General features: G+C 42.5%; 1 protein-coding gene and 1 long non-coding RNA gene across 3 annotated transcripts in view; one reads left to right on the top strand and one right to left on the bottom strand.

Moving 5' to 3' along the window:
* The window catches only part of Epha4 (EPH receptor A4), a 140400-nt gene that overhangs the window by 86146 nt on the left and 36916 nt on the right, over positions 1-17338 (bottom strand). The window lies entirely within an intron of this gene.
* Positions 10318-15707, top strand: LOC102026499. Of its 2 annotated transcripts, none has more exons than XR_262729.2 (3): positions 10318-10359; positions 13054-13218; positions 15127-15707. It is a non-coding gene; the product is annotated as an uncharacterized LOC102026499 (long non-coding RNA). The 2 variants fall into 2 exon arrangements; XR_262730.2 differs by lacking the exon at positions 10318-10359 and adding an exon at positions 11728-11879.

The following is a 17338-nucleotide window of genomic DNA, read 5'->3' as shown; positions in this document are numbered from 1 at the left end:
AGCAGGTCTTTTCCGGCAAGCCGCAATCCTGGTCCCTCCTGCCCACCTCCCTCCTATGATTTCTTCTTTTTCCTCAGAGCAAGCTTTCAGGAAAACAGACAAGGGAGAAAAATGACAGAAAAAAACTATGCTGAAAATTGCCTTGCTCTTTCATGAGCAGAATGCAGTGTAACCCCATAAATAGGTGGGTAATTCAAAACTGTCAGATGTAGATGGTTTTCCTATAAGGTGCAGTAAATCCTCTAGAAGGAAATTCACGTCAAGCTTGCTAAATGTAATTAACTCCATAAAAATTACTGACACAAACCAAAAAGAATGCAGTGGAGAGATAACTTATTATTTTTCCATTCAACCGTCTGATTATTTGAGGAGCTATTTCTCTTTGGTGAATTTGGAAGGAGAGGGGTTGAGCTGAAGTTGAGCTGAAGAGAAGTAAATTAATTATCAGCACATGTACAAGACATAGCTCCGTGGTGAGGATCTCAGCTCCGAAGCTAACCTGCGGCATATTGTGCAGAGGTGGTAGGGATGGATATCACTGCCTCCGATCTCTGGTCTTTGCTCGTAAACCTAGGTTCTTCCCATCCTGGCTTCACACAAAGGAAATCTGGCTTCCGTACTGACGTGGAGGAGACGAACTGAAGAAGTGAAGGACTGCAGTATTTTTGAAACACACAATGTGTTCCTGTCCTAAAGCCCAGAGGTTGCTACTAGGTTTGAACAAAAGTACTGTCTCATCTTTGACTTGGTCTGACCATTACAGTTTTCTCTAAGGAGGGAGTGACCAAGAATTGGCAATAAATCACAACAGAGAGAGGTTAGAAACAAACGTACATTATTGCAATTTGATGAGAGGTGACAATTTTAAAATGGAAAGCAGGAACATGTATCTATAATTGCAATAAGTTTTTTCTTTTAAGTGTATGTTTTGTTAAAATAAAAATTGCTTATGCCTACTCTAATCCTGTTCTAATTCTCCCACTTAGGACCTTGAGAATTTGTTCTATAAACAATACAAATCACAGACTTCAATATTCCCTTGAAAAATATTGAGATAGGAAATAGACTAATCTCTAGAACTGTACAAATTTTAGGAGTCTTTTTCTTGTTAATATAAAGTTTTTGTAAATTTCATGTAACAGTGATTTTGACTTTGGTAAACTCTCAGATTAAAAAAAAAATCTAATTTTTCTCTATTTACTGATCTCATTAATAATACAAATTTGAGTAGAGCTTAGTTGAATGATCCTGTAATAATTTTAAGGTCATGAAAAACGTGGTACCAGCTACCAGCCTAATAAACTGAAGTTTATATTAGTAAGGGTAGTGAATGGGTGATGAAAGTCACAAATGACTACAAAGGAAAGGAAAGTCAAAATAACCAAATATTTTATAATGAACTGAATGCAGAAAATATTTTATCATGCATTAAGCAAACCAATCTCAGCCTTGTAATTAAATATAAAATGACTGAAATTCCTGGAAATACTTTGGAAGACTGAAGCAAGGACTGCCTTATAAACTATCAGTCCTCACCTCTGTACCACATCTAGGCCATGCTGGAGATCAGAAGCCTTTAACACCGAACTTGATTCCCCAGGATATTTCACCGAGCACCAGGCTTTTTGATGAGTCGCTATTGTATTTTTCACCCTTTGATATTCAGGGTCCATAAGGACGAGTGGCTCATTACAGATCCACTGAAGACAAATAACAGGTCTGAGCCCTGAATAGAGGGAGCAGCTGTTCTTTTCTTCTTCCACACCTCGCACTCCCCCATCTGAATTTAATCCATGGATCCATGTGGATTAGTGCCATTATGTAAAAATGGCATCCATTACGAGGTATGGGCATTGGTTCATTCACTGGGCCATTCACGCTTTAGCAAATATTTATTAAGCCTTTTCATCATAACAGCAATAGTCATGAGAGACACTATTTATCGAGCACATTCATGGAGCTAAGAAGCTGAGACTCTGATACTGTTACCTTCAGAGAGGGGGCAGATCTTACCTCCCTCTTACATCTAAAGGGACACTGCCTGGTAGAGGTGCCTCTGGGTTTTGAAGGGAGCTTTCCTGGATAACTAACCCAGGCTGTCTGCCATGAAAGGAACCAAGTAGAACAACCGTCCTGAGTGTCACCTGAAGAAAAGCAGCTCAGCCAGGAAGCCAAAATACCAGTTACTGATTGTCAGTCAAATCAGTGCGGTGGGTGTTGAAGAGATTTACCAAACTGATTTACACATACACACACACACAAACACACCAAGAAAAATCTGTTTCTAGGGAGATCCCAGCCCAAGGGGAGGCAGAAATTTTTCTCCCATTAACTTTGTGTATGTCCTACCAGTTTCTCAATTTATTTAAAAATAAAAGCTGTAAAGAAAATGGAGGAAGAATGAAATATGATCTGAAGCCAGGGCCAGACCAAGAGAAACACGTGTCAGATAATTATTTGATGATCTCCACAGCATTGCCAGTCATTGTCACTGAAAGGACTTTATAGTTGTCACGACTTGTGATTCATGCCACTGGAATGACTGCAGTAATAACTGCTTGGTGTGCCTCTTCCATTTTGTTATGTTGGTAAGACCTGAGGATCTCAGAAGAAAACTACACTTTCAAAGGCTGAATTCCCCCAGTGGTACAGTTCCTAGCAATGTCTTTGCGGACATTTTTCATCATGGGTTCCATTACTGTGCGCTTTCCAAAACTTAGTGCATTGAGAATTTTCTGAAAAGAATTTTAAAATTCTAAATCTACATGATTTTAAAAATACGTGATTTACGTTTAACAGATATGACCAGACAAAACATCTGTTTTTGGTATTGCAGGTAGTAGATTCAATATTTTCTGCAACTATCTGCCAACATCTTATATTATATGTGCTTTGGACTATTTCGATATTGTTTATGTCTGATGAGAACAAAATAAAAATTCTCCAAGAGCTCCCTGAAGAGACCTAGTCTAGACCAAATGAAATTTATGGAGAATTTGCACCATCTGTTTTTGGTGCGACACAGACAAACATAGACAATCCAAAGCAAAGACTTGCAGCCCAAACACGGGAGATATTGATGATCTCGCCACTACTTAACCGGCACCACCCTCCTCTCTCCCACTGACTCAGTTCCACTCCTGCAAGCAGTGAGGTTTGAAAATATATTTTATGGATTCTGAGCCTACTAGCCTGATGGACCTCACTCTCCCTAGAAATCAGCTTGAACTGCTAGCAGGAAGAGGCACCATGATGCCAGAAAGCTCATTCGCTACCACTGAGTGACCTCGTACGGTGTGGAGGGTTTATCTGTGAGCTTTCTGTCCAACCACACTCACAAGAGAGGGGAGTTGTGTATTTAGGGACCTGAGCTTAAAAGCATTGGGCAGTTTTCTTGCTTGCTTCTGATCCCCGCTTGTAGAGCACACAAAGGCTCTCTGGATATTCCTTACTATATGCCTGGTTGCACCCTTGGGGGCTCTGGGAGGTTCTGGGGAAAGTCCTCTTGCAGCCTCAGCATTCTTTCAGCAGTTTGAATTCATGGGAAAGGGCACGGTGCCAAAAGTGCTTGCAGGTGAATTCTTTGTCCCTTTCAAGTGCATCTGACTTACAATGATGACTGAAAGGTGTGTTTATCTTTTTGCTAAGAAAAATTATCAGTCAGGTCAGTAAATCTTTTCCAGGTATAAATTATAAATCATAAAGAGGTACACAAGATGTAAAGGCACAATCTTCTCAGTTGTTCATATGTCATCCTATGTTTTAAGCGCAAGCAGTTGAGATGGAAATAGATATTAATAATAACCAAGCTAAAATCATGATGCTGGCATGTTCCTAAAGTGCCAGGCTATGAAAGAAAGAAGAAAAAGGACAAAGTACCCTTTGTAAAATATGAATAGACTAGAAGCCAGAACTGACCCATTTAAAGAAAGCAGGAGAACAAATCAGGATTATGATCACACACAAAAGTATTGCATATCACTAACAACCTAAATTCATCTCAAATGTACCAAACGCTTTACTCACCCCAACAGATCTTTAGCCCTCAAAAATGACTATGAATGCTATGGGAAGATAAATTATTTTTTCTAGAATTGTACGTACAAGATGGAGCCTACCCAACATTTTAAAAATGCTTTGACGTTTCTTTGCTAATTAGTACTTCCTTTCTGTATGTCACAAAAGAGACGAAGATCTTTTTTAAAAAGTTCTAACAATCGGCCATCAAAGGTAGGTTATTTTTGAATCCACAAAATTGTGACCAAAAAAGAAAAAAGGAAAAGAAAATTGAGGCCAAAGGAAGACATGTACTTTATTTATTAGGATAGGAAGTTTTTTTCCTCTCCCTGAGGCAGGATCATTCCTAAAGAGTTTCAGATTTGAAGGGGAAAAGATGGTGAAGTCATAAATCTTTCTCCCAGAAAAAAAAAAAAAAATAGCATTTGCAATTTTGACAGACGGATGCCATCACCTTCACAAACAAAGTGGCCTTCAGTTCTCCTCAAGGCTATGCTAATGTTCCACTTGGGTGAAAAACACAATCAAGAAGCCACTGCTAGCACAGGTAAAAAAGGAGGATGTTAATACCGGAAATGCAAAGAGCAGGAAGGGTCCAGGTTCTGGGAGGAGAACACCTGGATTCCAGCCCTGGCACTCAGCACTGGAGTGAGAGGTCTCTCGCCTCATTGTCCTCTGCAGGCACCAAACTAGACAATTTTAACGATCTTTTTTAGAAGTCTGTACTGTTCCAGTGATCTAATAGACTGAATGATGATAAAACAACTGAAGAGATTAGCAGTTTGGCTCAACTACGGCTCGTCAGAGTAGTCCATCCAGTATGTGCATCTTTCTTTCTGGTACTGATGTTTGCTCAACCATAGGATTTAGAATCCAAATTTAAGCACTTTCCAGCTCTGAGATGAGGAGCAGGGAACTGAGTGATTGGCTCGTCTCTACAACCTTTCCCCCTAACAGATTCAGCCCTTCAAAGTATTGAACTTCTCTCCTGTGCCTTAGCAGACTTCCTGAAATCCTCCATACTTTTTGCCATGCACTGAAAAAGGCAAAAGGTTTACGCAATCTGAAGAGAAATAGAGCATATTGTCTGTCATGCATTTAAAACCAGATCCAAAAAGAGATGAAAGGAGAGACATATCCAGGAATCTCTGTGGTCCTGGGGCTCATTATGCCACAAGTATGGCTGAGCATCTCATCTGCACATGCCTGATGCAGGGGATCCATGTGTGCATGCAGCTCATGGAACACAGATTCTTCTCAGAGGGACAGGATTTAACAGGAGGGTAGATATGTGATGTGAAAGACACCCAGCATGGTGGTAGAAAGGTGACACCTGAGTTGGGACATGAGCTAAGAAAGAGTCAGAAATGGAGGTCAGAGAGCAGAGTATTTGGAAAAGGGGTAAGCTGCAAAGTCTAACAGTGAGCATTTACTGGGGGACAGAAAGAAGAGGCTTATCTCTGGGGAGTGGTGCTAGAGGAATGCCAAAGTGAATCTGAGACCTGACAAGCCACCCCAGGTCACAGCAGAGCCCTTAACTCAATGAGGAGACTAGATTTTACCTCCACTGTGGCAATGGCATGGGCTAGGGGTTTCCTAAACATCCTGTTGGCTGCTGGTGGACATGGACCACAGGAAGTACAATTAGAAGCAGGAGGCCATTGAGGTAGCTAAGGGAAAGAAAAGGGTCACCCTTGGCATAGGAGGTGGAGCTGGGAGTCCTGTTTGAAATAAATGACCTCAGAGACCAACTTTGCTCTTCCTCATAGTCATAAGATACTCCTATAAGTGGACTGGAGATTCCAAACAAGTGACATCAGGAGCAAACTCTGACTTGCCCCTCGGTTCTACCTTCCATTGAGTCATGTCTGGGTCTACCTGTGCAGACAGGGTGGTCACGTTCATGGCTCATTTGGATCAAGAATGCTCCCTGCATGGGCTAGGACAAGGGTCCTCAGGAGGCAGGCAACTGGCCCTGGTCCTGACCACACCTGTAAGGTGGGCCGCATCTCCACAGGGGGTGCATGATGGCACCGACTGACTCAGAGCCTGATCCAAACAGAACTAAGTGCAGCTCACAAAACCCGCCAACAACAGCCGGAAGTAAATGGAGAGTTACTAACACTTCAGGGTGACATTAGGTAGCTGCTAGCATGGACAGTGCTGTGTTATTGTCACTCATATGAAACCTTCGCTTTCCTGTTTCTTCTGTGAGTTGACCTTGGTCCAAGTGGGACGTAGCTGATTGCTAGCTGGTTTTTAGGAAAACGGAGAAGTTGAGTTGATTTATTCAGATCTGCTTCTGTTCACATAGAGCTCAGTTCTTATCCTCCAGTGGCAAATGGTCCTCATCTCGGGCTTTTAAGAAATGAAAACCCTCCCAAATGCCTGTTGCTTTAGAAAAGAAGTCTCTCTTACAGATGCACTATTTATCCTTCCTTTGGCATAGCTCTAATTCAGTGAAAAACGGCCTTTCACTGGTTTATTGTTCATCTCCCTCTGCAGAGCACATTTCAACATTAGCAGCAGATCCGTTTCAGTATTGTACAGCTCGAACATTTAGTATATCTTGCACTGGTAGCTGCTCGCAACAGATACGCTGATGAACAGAATGAAGGAAGGAAGACACAGTCGCCTTTGGCAGCTAAGTGTGGATGACTGGCCCTAGGAGTCTGGACACAAAAGGCAACCGGGACCACCCTCTCCTGCTATAAGCCAAGCTGTTCAAAGATTATCTCAGGTTTACACTCCTGGGCCTATTACCATTATGATTTAGATTCCCTTCAACTAGCCTCACATGACTGGCTTTTGCTGAAAGTTGCTGAGGGAAAAAGGACAATCCCAACACCGCAGGCAAGAAATCCTGCTGATAATATTGAAGGGTGGAGGAGCTCAGGAAGCAGAGTATTTGTGCTGTCTTGTTAGCACATTTGTCACTCAAGAAAAGATGCTCTGATCCCCCATCAGCAAATGAATCCAGAGAGCAGGACAGTTTTGAAATGTTAAAATATTCAGATGGGAATGATGTCCAGAGGAAAGAGGCCACAAAGTTGGAAGGGGTGGTGCTGGTGAGGGAAGAAGTAAGTCGTCAAAGGCAGCCTTGGGAAGGCAGGCAGATAGGATAAGAGATAAGGCCCTCGCTGAGTGGGTCACACCCTCCCACGTACAATTCACTTGGCAAAAAAAACGCCTTTACTAACAAAGCAGCCTCATGTTTTAACCAAAAAACAGTGAGTACAGTATAACAGCTCAAGTGCCTGTAAACGCACTTTAAAAGCATTATTTTAAAAATCATGCAAAAGGGCAAGAAAAAACAAAATATGATGTACAACAAAGCCAAGAATACCAAATTCCTACAAGGGAAGCCAAGTTTCCTCAGTGCACTTTGTTTGTTTGTTATTTGAAACAACAGCTGGCCAGGTGTGGTGGCGCACGCCTGTAAATTCCAGCACTCAGGAGGCTGAGGCAGGAGGATTGTTGCGAGTTTGAGACCAGCCTGGGCTACAAAGTGAGCTCAAGGCCAACTGAACTGCATAGCAAGACCGTGTCTCAAAAAGACCAAAAGGGAAAAAAAAAAAAAAAAAGAAACAAGATCTGGCTCTGCAGTCCAGGCTGGTCTCAACTCTCAGTGATCCTCCTGCTTCAGCCTCCCAAGGGCTGGGATCCCAGGCAGGAGCACTTCAAAAGAAGTGCAGTTTCTGAAAAGACATGTTTGGGTCTGGATCTAGGGGTACCAGTGTGGGCATTGATCTTATTATGCTATGGGGAGTGAAAAATAGGTGGTGATTCCAAGCAAGGATCTGAGGAAAGGAAGGGACTACTCCCTTTAAGAAAACCCGTTTCTGTTAGCTCTTCAGGCCACGGAGTAGAACTTTGTTCTTCTGCTCTGGCTGCAAAGAGACCCTGCCTCGGAGACCCTATTCTTCCACAGTATGAATGCCAGTCCCTTAGGAAGGGAGCCCCTGTCCGGACTGAGGAATGAAGAGCATCAAAAGCCCAGCGCAGAGTCTAGAACAGACAACTGTTCAACTGCGGGAGGCAGCGCAGACCCCAAACCAAAAAGCAGCTCCCTCCAACACAACCAAGCCTTGCCCTTTCCATCTGTTTGGACCAAGGCGTTTTCAATTCCAGTACAGTTTTTCAGTCCCACTCTCCTTTCCTTTACTGGAGATTAGCTGAATTTAAAGTTCATTTGTAAATATTGACTTTGTGGAAAAAGCAAGTTACATGTTTATGATGATGGTGTCGTTCCTGTGTTTAAATCTTTCAACTGCCCCCCAGTGTGTACACCATCAAACTCGGGGTGGAGGGAACCAAAAGCCTCCAGGGCCAGCCTCATCAGGCCCACAGACTCCTCACACACTCAAGCCAAGCCAGAGTGCGTCACCATTAGCTCTCACACTTCTCCAATCGAGAACAGGTAAGGAATGAAATCCATACCTGGTACTTTAAAGCCACCCCTTCCAAGGAGCATTCAGAAATAGAATTCAAATATACTATCCACTTCCTTTATTATTCACCAAGCCACTGGCAGACCCAGAGAATAACAGCCCCTTCACTACATGAATGTATACACAGGTACACGTTACACACACACACACACACATACACACACACCAGAGCTTCTATTGTTTCTATTGTCTTATCTTGAATCTAATAAATTTGCCTTTAGAAGGAAGAGTTTAAAACTCTTATCAAGTGCTTTGAGATTTCAATTGCAGTTTCTCTCTCTCACAATCATATTCTTTGAAAATTCAGGTAACATCTGATGCTTCCCTATAAGTTAGTGATTCTCCACAAATGAAAGTCATCAATCATTATCAAATTCACGTTTCATAATATGACATTATGACATTTTGATGAAGCCCTCTTGACAGTTCCACTTTTAGTACCTATTCTTTTGAAAAAAGTATACCATGAAAAAAATGCTACTACACATTCAGTAACTCTTTAAAATACATTTGCATTTTATTAACCTTCATATCATCCACATCTACTTGAAATTTTCTATGGATCTTCTTTTGTATCACACTTGCTTTTATATTTTTAAAAGTATGTTGAAGTTTTATTTGAAAAAACAAGTGATGATATTCTGATTCACACACAGAAAAGGTTCGTTCTATGTATGGTATTAACCCAAGGACACGATTCCTTCCCTGCTCTTAACCTCTTAGACCCATGACCTAACGTCAAGCTATCAATTTTACTACAAATTTGTCCTTGAGTAAGCTTTATTCAAGACTGGTGCAAGCCAGTAGCAGTAGTGTAGGCCTATGATCCCAGAACTTTTGGAAGCTGAGGCAGGAGGATTACAAATTCCAGTTCAGTCCTGACAACTTGGCAAGAGCTTGTCTAAAAATAAAGAATGGGCTGGCTGGGGGATATAGCTCAGCCCCTGGGTTCAGGGCCCAAAGGCTCTGGGTTCAATGCCCAAAACAAAAAAGACATGCCACAGGAAGACTTCCATTCTGTTTAGATGTCACAGGTTATCAACATTTTAAAAGTAGGATTAAAACCAGCCTTGGCTGGGCATGGTGGCGCATGCCTGTAAGCCCGGTACTTAGGAGATTGAGGCAGGAGGATCGCTGTGAGTTCAAGGCCAACCTGGGCCACATAGTAAGTTCAAGGCCAACTTGAACTGCCCAGTGAGACCTTGTCTTAAAAATAAATAAATAAGTAAAGCAATAAATAAATAAATACTCTGAGGTTACCTGACCAGACTCGAGAGACTGCAGAGGTACTATAACCAAAATAGGGAATGGAAGCAAAGGTTCTGGGTTTGGAAGGAAGAAGGAAGGGCATAACGTCAAGAGGTCCTAAGAGGTTTGAGGGCTGCATTTGGGCAGCAACTACTAAGCAGAGAGCTGGAAACTATCTGTAAAAAGCCCAGGAGTCACAGAATTACATAAACCACACATTCAGAAAAAAAGCTTAGGAAAAACTTTGCAAATACCACATCTCAGAGGCAGTAGGAGAAAAGGAATAAAACAAGATGGTCTACAAGAAACTCGGAGTAAGAAGAGAACTAGCATTCACTGGGCCTCTCCAGGCACCAGGACAGGCACTGTTAACACAGTTCCCAAAACTCATGAGCTAAAGGCTTGGCTGCCTCCTGATGGGCCTTTTGGGAAGGCACGGAATCATGGCAGTTCTAAGTTCATCAGGTGGACTTAGCCATTGCTGAGGTCACAATGTGATGGCATTATTTGGAGGAGACAGAAACAGGAGAGGGGACACTTCACTGAAAGCAGGAATCATGGGGGCAGTCTCGGCACCTATATGGACCTCCGCTTCTTTGTCTCTGGCTCTTCCCCCTCACCTCTGCTTTCCAGCTGTCTGGAGGTGAATAGCTTTCTTCCTCCTTGCCCTTTATCTTTCACCTTGCCACAGGTCTAAGCCAATACAGCCAGCTGACCGTGGGCTGAAACCTCTAAAACTGTGAGCGAAAATAAACCTTCCTCCTTTAATTTCTCAGGGATTTTATCACTGTGACAGAAAACTAACACAGTGGGGAAGCAGAAGTGAGATGCAGAGAAAATCTCAAGAGCGAAGGCTTCCAGCTCCTCTGTGCCCTCCTTCCTCTCCTGCTAGATGCAAACTTCCTGATTGATTGATTGATTGACTGATAGTAGGCAATCAGGCCCAGCATTGCTCTACCACTGAGCTATTTTCCCAATCTCTCTCTTTTTTTTTTTTTTTTTGAGATACTCTTTCCTTAAGTTCCCCAGACTGGCAATTCTCCTGCCTCAGCTTCCAGAGTCACTGAGATTAAGAGAGTGCACCAGCATGTAGCTAACTGTACTTCTTAGCAACAGGGAGTGTGAAACCCATCAGATTCTGCCTGAGCACACTCTAATGCTAGGTTTCTGGGTAAAAGAAAGGAAAAAATTTCAACTTGAGAAAATGTAATCACCTGTACATAATCAATAGAACAAGTGGTGAGTTATATGCGTCTTATAATTTCTCCAGGGTTTTTCTATCTTTTACGGTCTTTTTATTGAGAGGAAAATGAGAATAGGAAGGCATGCAATGGTGAGTCCATATTAAATCTTGGTGTAGGTTGTAACAACTCACTAAGTTAGTCTTATAACTACCCTTACAGGATGAATGTTACCTGGGAAACAATGATAATTTCCTAACGAAGACTTGCCAAAATGGAGGCACAAACTAGAAAAGACAAGAAGTATATTATACCTAGTTATTTCAAAACTGCCTAACCACCTACATAACTTTAAATATATCTTAATGTCTTTACTTAATCCAGGGGTATACACTCCCTGGAGTAACTGGACTTCTCCCCAATTTCAACATCTCACTGATCAATAAGAACTACCAACCCCAATGTGGGTCAGTTGCCACACAATTGCTGTTTATTAGCGTCCAAAACCTTGACTTAATTTGACCATTTTATGGCTACTGCCCATGAAAGAAACTGTACATGCTCATTTTTAAGGCATGTGTTTCCCAATTCAAGGATTTAAAATTAAATTTTCCAGGTAATGATCCTATTTTTATAACCTTTATATCCTCACAAGTGTCCTATTTACTGTCTCGTTTACCTGGAGTGGGGAGGGGGATAAAACGAGGCAAATTCTATAAATCCACAAATATATAATTTTACAGCCTCTGCAAGAGCTTACTATTTTCAATGCTTACCAAATTACAAGCCCCTGATAGAAATTTCTATTTCATAGAAGAATGTGATAAAAATTGACGATGTAAACTAGACCAATCTGTCAAAAAGGCTGGCATTCACAATAGCCTCTGGGCAAAGCAACTTCAAGTCATCTGTCCCTGCAATGTACCCGGAGAGGACTTCCATTAGCCTGCATGAAACTTCCCATTTAGGAGAATGAAAACCGGTATGAGTCTGAATGTTCAACGTATATATTTAGTTAAAAGGTTAATTTTCTGACTCATGGTTCGAGGTATTAGAGCTGCACAGGAAAACGAGTTATCATATGCTCCCTAAATTACCTTTCAGTTAAACAAGACAAGGGAGGTGAACGCGTGATATGCCCTTTATTTAAGCCCATTAGTCTCGGCAGAGGGAACGCTGCTGATGGTCACGCCATTCCCACGGTTTCATCAGGGAAGGCAGAACTGTTCAGTGGTTAAACACAGGCTTAGGCTGGTCGCCAGACACACATGAATTAAATGATGGAGCTGTCACTGGAAAGCAGTGAGATGTGAAATGCGACTCATCTATGGATTCCTCTATGAAATGGGGTTACGGCACATGAGGATTAATGAAAAATTGCCCACCACCGTACTAGATATAGCACTCAAAATTGTGTCACTACTCGATGTCCCCGGCTCCTCTTAGGAACTCAGAGCCTGGATCCTCTGGCAAGAATGTCTCTGCTTGATATTGCGATTCCTTGAAAAACTATTGCTGAGAAAAAGAGGCTATCAGTGGACACACAAGACCAAAGCACTTACTGCAAACTTTTAGGGGCTGCTTCTCCCTATTGGGAAATGTAGTATTTAATCCCTCTACAACTGACTTAGAGGCTGTTTTCCCCCTTTTATTGTCTGAGTAAGAAAACAAAGATTCAGCAAAGATTCCAAGTAGTTAAATGGCCAAATTAGAAGTCAAATTGACGTTTAGAATATTCTAAAAATATTTATGACTAATATTCATTGAATGATGATGGCTCAGCAATAATATCACTACATACTTAGAACAGCTTTACCAATAAAGGAAAATGTTCCCCCATTTAAACTAAGAAGACAGAGGCTTGGAGAGTTAAGCATTGCTGGAGCGCCCTTGGCAAATAGGTGGCAGACTAAGAATTTCAATCCAGGCAATTTAACTCCAGAACCACAGACGTGATGCTCCCGTGCCTTGAAACCTTCCACTCTGGCCCTGTGTGCTCAGATAACAGGATTTAAGATCAAGAAAGTACACACACATACACACACATGTGTCTGTTTACAAGTGTGGGTCTACTAGCTTGTCTTTAGGAAGACATAAGAAAGTAACATTGATGTTGGGGAAATTGATTAAATTCACTGTGTTTGCTTGGTTTACAGCTTATTAATAAGCCTGTTCTACACGTGAAGCCCTCCTGAGACTGATACATGCCTCTAATTAATGTCCACGGCATGTGCCCACCTGCCCGGTCTCTCACTGTAAAACACTGGAAGGAATGGAACAGAAAAACGGAAATACATAACTATGACCCTGGGAAGAGCTAGGTAAGACAGACATAGTCCTTGGAAGAGGCTCTGGATAGACCTTCACAGTTACAGATTTAGGCTAAGATTCAGCCCCCAGGACACAGACACCACACTTCGAGCTCAGTGAGACCTCTCCTTCCCATCCCTAGATATTCACAGCTGGGTACAGTCACCCCAAGCCCCATGGGGAGGTAAGGCCACATGCAGTCAGACCGCAGACCCTGGGAGGACAAGGTGTTCCTGCCTTCCTAGGGCCTCCTTCTCAAATTCTTCCTAAGGACCGATCCCAAACTTGGCATGGATCCATGCTGGTGCTATCCAGAGCTTCTGTGCTGTTTATCTCACAACCGTCATATGAAGTTACATATTATAGTTCCTCCCAGTCTACAGAAGTGGAAATTGAGGCAGGAAAAGATGCACTGAATCACCTGTCACAGCGTTAAGTAATGGTCAAGGCAAGGTTTAGACTGAAGCAATCTGACACGAAAGTTCCTAAAACCCCTCCTTCAATATTTCCCCAATTTATGAGGCTCCTGGGTAGAGACAAAGAAATTCTTTCACGTATTAATAATGGTGTTTATCCACCTTCCCCAGGCCGCGCCCTCTAGCCAACTGCTCCCCACTTCCCCTTCCTCCCTTCTCTGCACACACAGCAGACAAACCTTATCTGTTGCTTAAAACACAGAGCTATGCCTGTCCTGTCCCCTCCTGTGTAAATGCAAGGAAAATTCCTGATAGGAAGGCCTGTAATCCATAGTAAAAGTCTGATAAGAGTCTCTTAGGTGAGAGAGCAAACATATTAGCTTTACAGGAGAATGCACTCACCGAGTTAAAAATACACAGACAGAGAAGCAAGAGTGACCAGCTCAGAGCGGCAAATAGCTGCCTTGCTAAGCTGCCTCCCTACTATAAAATCTCCTGTACAAATAATCCTATTTCCAGGCTGGATAACCATCTTAACTCAAAGTGTACATTAACTATCAGATGCATCACCCTCCCTCAATTTTAGGCAGCCAATTAAGCATTTTCTCTGCTCACCCACACCACATACCTCTGCCAGCCACCTCTTGCTTGATTAACCCTGATTTCGTTTGAATCACCATGGCCAAGTCTGAACACCTTTCTCATTAGAATATTATTGCCTGATTCCGGTGCTCGTTTGCAAAGCATTTTCTCAAACAGTACCTCAGTTAAGGAACTGAATCATCAATACAACCCAGTAAAGCAAGAGTTCTGTTTCTCAGATTAAGAAATCGAGTTTCAGGGAGGCTCCCCAGCTAGCACAAGCAGGAACCAGATTTTCTGACTTGAAATCAAACCAGGGTTGTTCTTGTGTGGCCACCCAGTATAACTTCCTCATCTCTGTCCCCTTCCTTTTCTATCCTAACCTTCCAGGTCCTGTGATTTTAGGTCCCAGATTTTAAGTATTTTCCCTATATCCTAAATGCCTTTGGCTTCTATCTATTATGTGCTTGGATACAATCAGATAAAGACTCAAATTAGTATGTATATTCTCAAATAAATCAAAAGCATGGATCACTTAAAAAAATCTACTATATGCCCCCAAAATTAAAAAAATAAAAAAGGGAAAAAGATTATCCCCAAATATCCCTAATAAAGTAATAGCATTTCTCCCTGAGTAATAGCAATGTGGGCGGTTTTCTTCAATGCACTGTTCTATACATTCTACATCGTCTGTAATTAACATATATTATGGTGTTTGACACCAGGGAAAAATGATTTTAAAATGTGACTCATTGAAAGAAAGCCCCAGAAAAGATCACCTCCCCTAAGGAAGAGTATGCAGCCGAAGGCACTGACTTTGCCCAGGCCTGAGGAGGGCTGTGAGGAGGAGGGATGAGGTGGCCACCACCATTGCCGTAGCACAGGAGGGGAAGTGAGAGGAAATCTTTCTCTTTGGTGCAGGAGCTGGAGCTGGAACTTCCGGGAAGCAGCCATCCTCTGTTAAGGGTGGCCACCCTGCCCACCCCTGAATATGCTGACCAGGTACCATCAGAAAACACCTGTCCTCTAAGAGTTCAAGACTTTGTTGGATCAGCTCAGAGAGGGAGCTGATTATTGTGCAGCGAGAGAGAATTATTTTGAACAAATGCTCTAGAGGTAGCAAATATGTGACTCTAAATCACCAGAGATCATCACCCGTGAAGCTGAGACTTATAAACAAAATTTGCAAGGTGCTGGAGGACAAGCCTTGTATCTCTTCAGCAGCCCTGAAGGAGCACCCTCTGCCACAGGACTGAAGGTGGTGCGTGAAACACCAGCCGGCACCATGGAGCTTTCCAACACAAATCAACCTTTTCCTCTACATGTTCCTCCGCTTGAAGATGGACTCTGGTAACAGAATGGAGTGTGCTGTTTCACAGGAGAAAGTCCCTCCCACCCCACAACCACTCCTGAAAATAGGGACCCCCAACCCAGGCAGGGAAATCGTGGCAAGTGTTATGCTAAATGAATATGAAAATAATAAACACACGAAGGAAACAGTCCAGAAAGGCAGGTAATAAATCACAATGCTGGTGGGGATTGGACCTCATTAGGTTGGAAAAAAGGAACCCTGCTGTACAAGCTGATCATTAGAACAAGGTCCCCTCTCCTGGACACTTTTCTTTCTCTTTCCCTGCTCTTAAAAAAGAGGGGGAGAAGAGGAAGAGAGGGGGACAGACAGACAAGGCCCCAATCTTTTCATATGTGGTTTCTTTCCTTCTCGTACATGTCTCAGCAAGTTGCCATCAGCTGTTATTTGTTATTAAGGATAAGGCAAGAAGACTGACTCACCCTCAGGAACAGGAAGAGGGAGGACTGGATCGCACTGTTACTTTCATCTGCAATCCTGTTAAGGCACCTTCCTTCGCAGGGAAGAGGAAAGGCAATATGCTTTCGTGTGAAGGAAACATTTGAGCCCGGTACGAAGCAAACTCTAGGCTGGAACAAACCAGCTTGGAAAATCAGAGTGGGCTGAGAGACTTAGGGGTGGGAGAGGACCTGCGCCTACGTGGAGGCAGCTCCAATGCAGAGCAGCATCTCACGAGGGCTAACAGAACACAGGGAATCTTGGGCTTTGTTCTCATGAGCAGAGTACCACCAGGAAAACTCCTAGATGAAGATTCTTAACTCTGAGGGCAGAGCGCTTTGTGTGTATGATTTGAGATTGAGGGACATGGGGAATTCTGTTCTTCAGCACCATAGTCATGGCCCTGTCCCAGCCAAGGGAGGGAGGGATTACAGCCAGATGAGTGCTCTGCAAGAGGTCCTGCATTTTGGCGTCCAAAGTTAAGCACATCCTATATACTCAGCCCAGGATCCATACTCCATTGTGTTGTGAGTGAATGTGATTTTTTTTTTCCATTATTGCTAAATCATGCTCGATTTTTAACTTTTACAATAAAAACTGTACATGTTTATGGGATTTAAACATGATTCTGCCTCTGCACCCAGCAACTATCCTGGAAGTCCTTCAGGTATCAGCTGTGAGTAACTAAAGTAATGTTGTCACTTCAAAAGTCCACTGGCTAATTATGAGCAACACAGGGTCAGCCCGGTATCCTCACCTAGCACCAAGTTAAGAAAAGAGTCAGGGTGCATCTGCTCTAATTACAGCAAACAAATATGTTGTGAGACTTTTCCGGTAACCAAGGACCGGCAGGAATCATGACTAGAAAAATCTAAAACATACTGAGTATTGACACAGCAGAATTAGAAAAGAAATATTAAACTTTCTACTACAGTGCTCTGGGAACTCCAAACTCTAGTTAGAAAGGAGTCTACCTAAGAGTTTACGAGTCTAGTATAGATGAATAGATTCACACTTCCATGCTTCTGAAATACTGATCATTTCTTGCATTCTTCAAAGCATTAGACCAGTTTCTGCTTGAAAAAGCCACGTGTACTTTGTGAGCTCCACTTAGAGTCAGCAAGCCCAGGTCCCAAAATCCTCTTTCAAAGAACTTCTGCACTATATAATTTTTTACAAATTCCTGGCAGTCCTCAGGCAGGAAATCTCATAGCAATTACACATGGAAAAAGATATACTAGTTCAAGATTGCACAGTGATAGAAAGAGAAAATATGCAAATCTACTTTCTTTACAAATAGGCATTCTTTCCTACTGACTCAGGGTC

Source organism: Chinchilla lanigera, unplaced genomic scaffold, assembly GCF_000276665.1.
Source record: "Chinchilla lanigera isolate Chin_1 unplaced genomic scaffold, ChiLan1.0 scaffold00052, whole genome shotgun sequence".
Taxonomy (NCBI): domain Eukaryota; kingdom Metazoa; phylum Chordata; class Mammalia; order Rodentia; family Chinchillidae; genus Chinchilla; species Chinchilla lanigera.
This window is presented reverse-complemented; position numbering and strand designations above follow the sequence as displayed.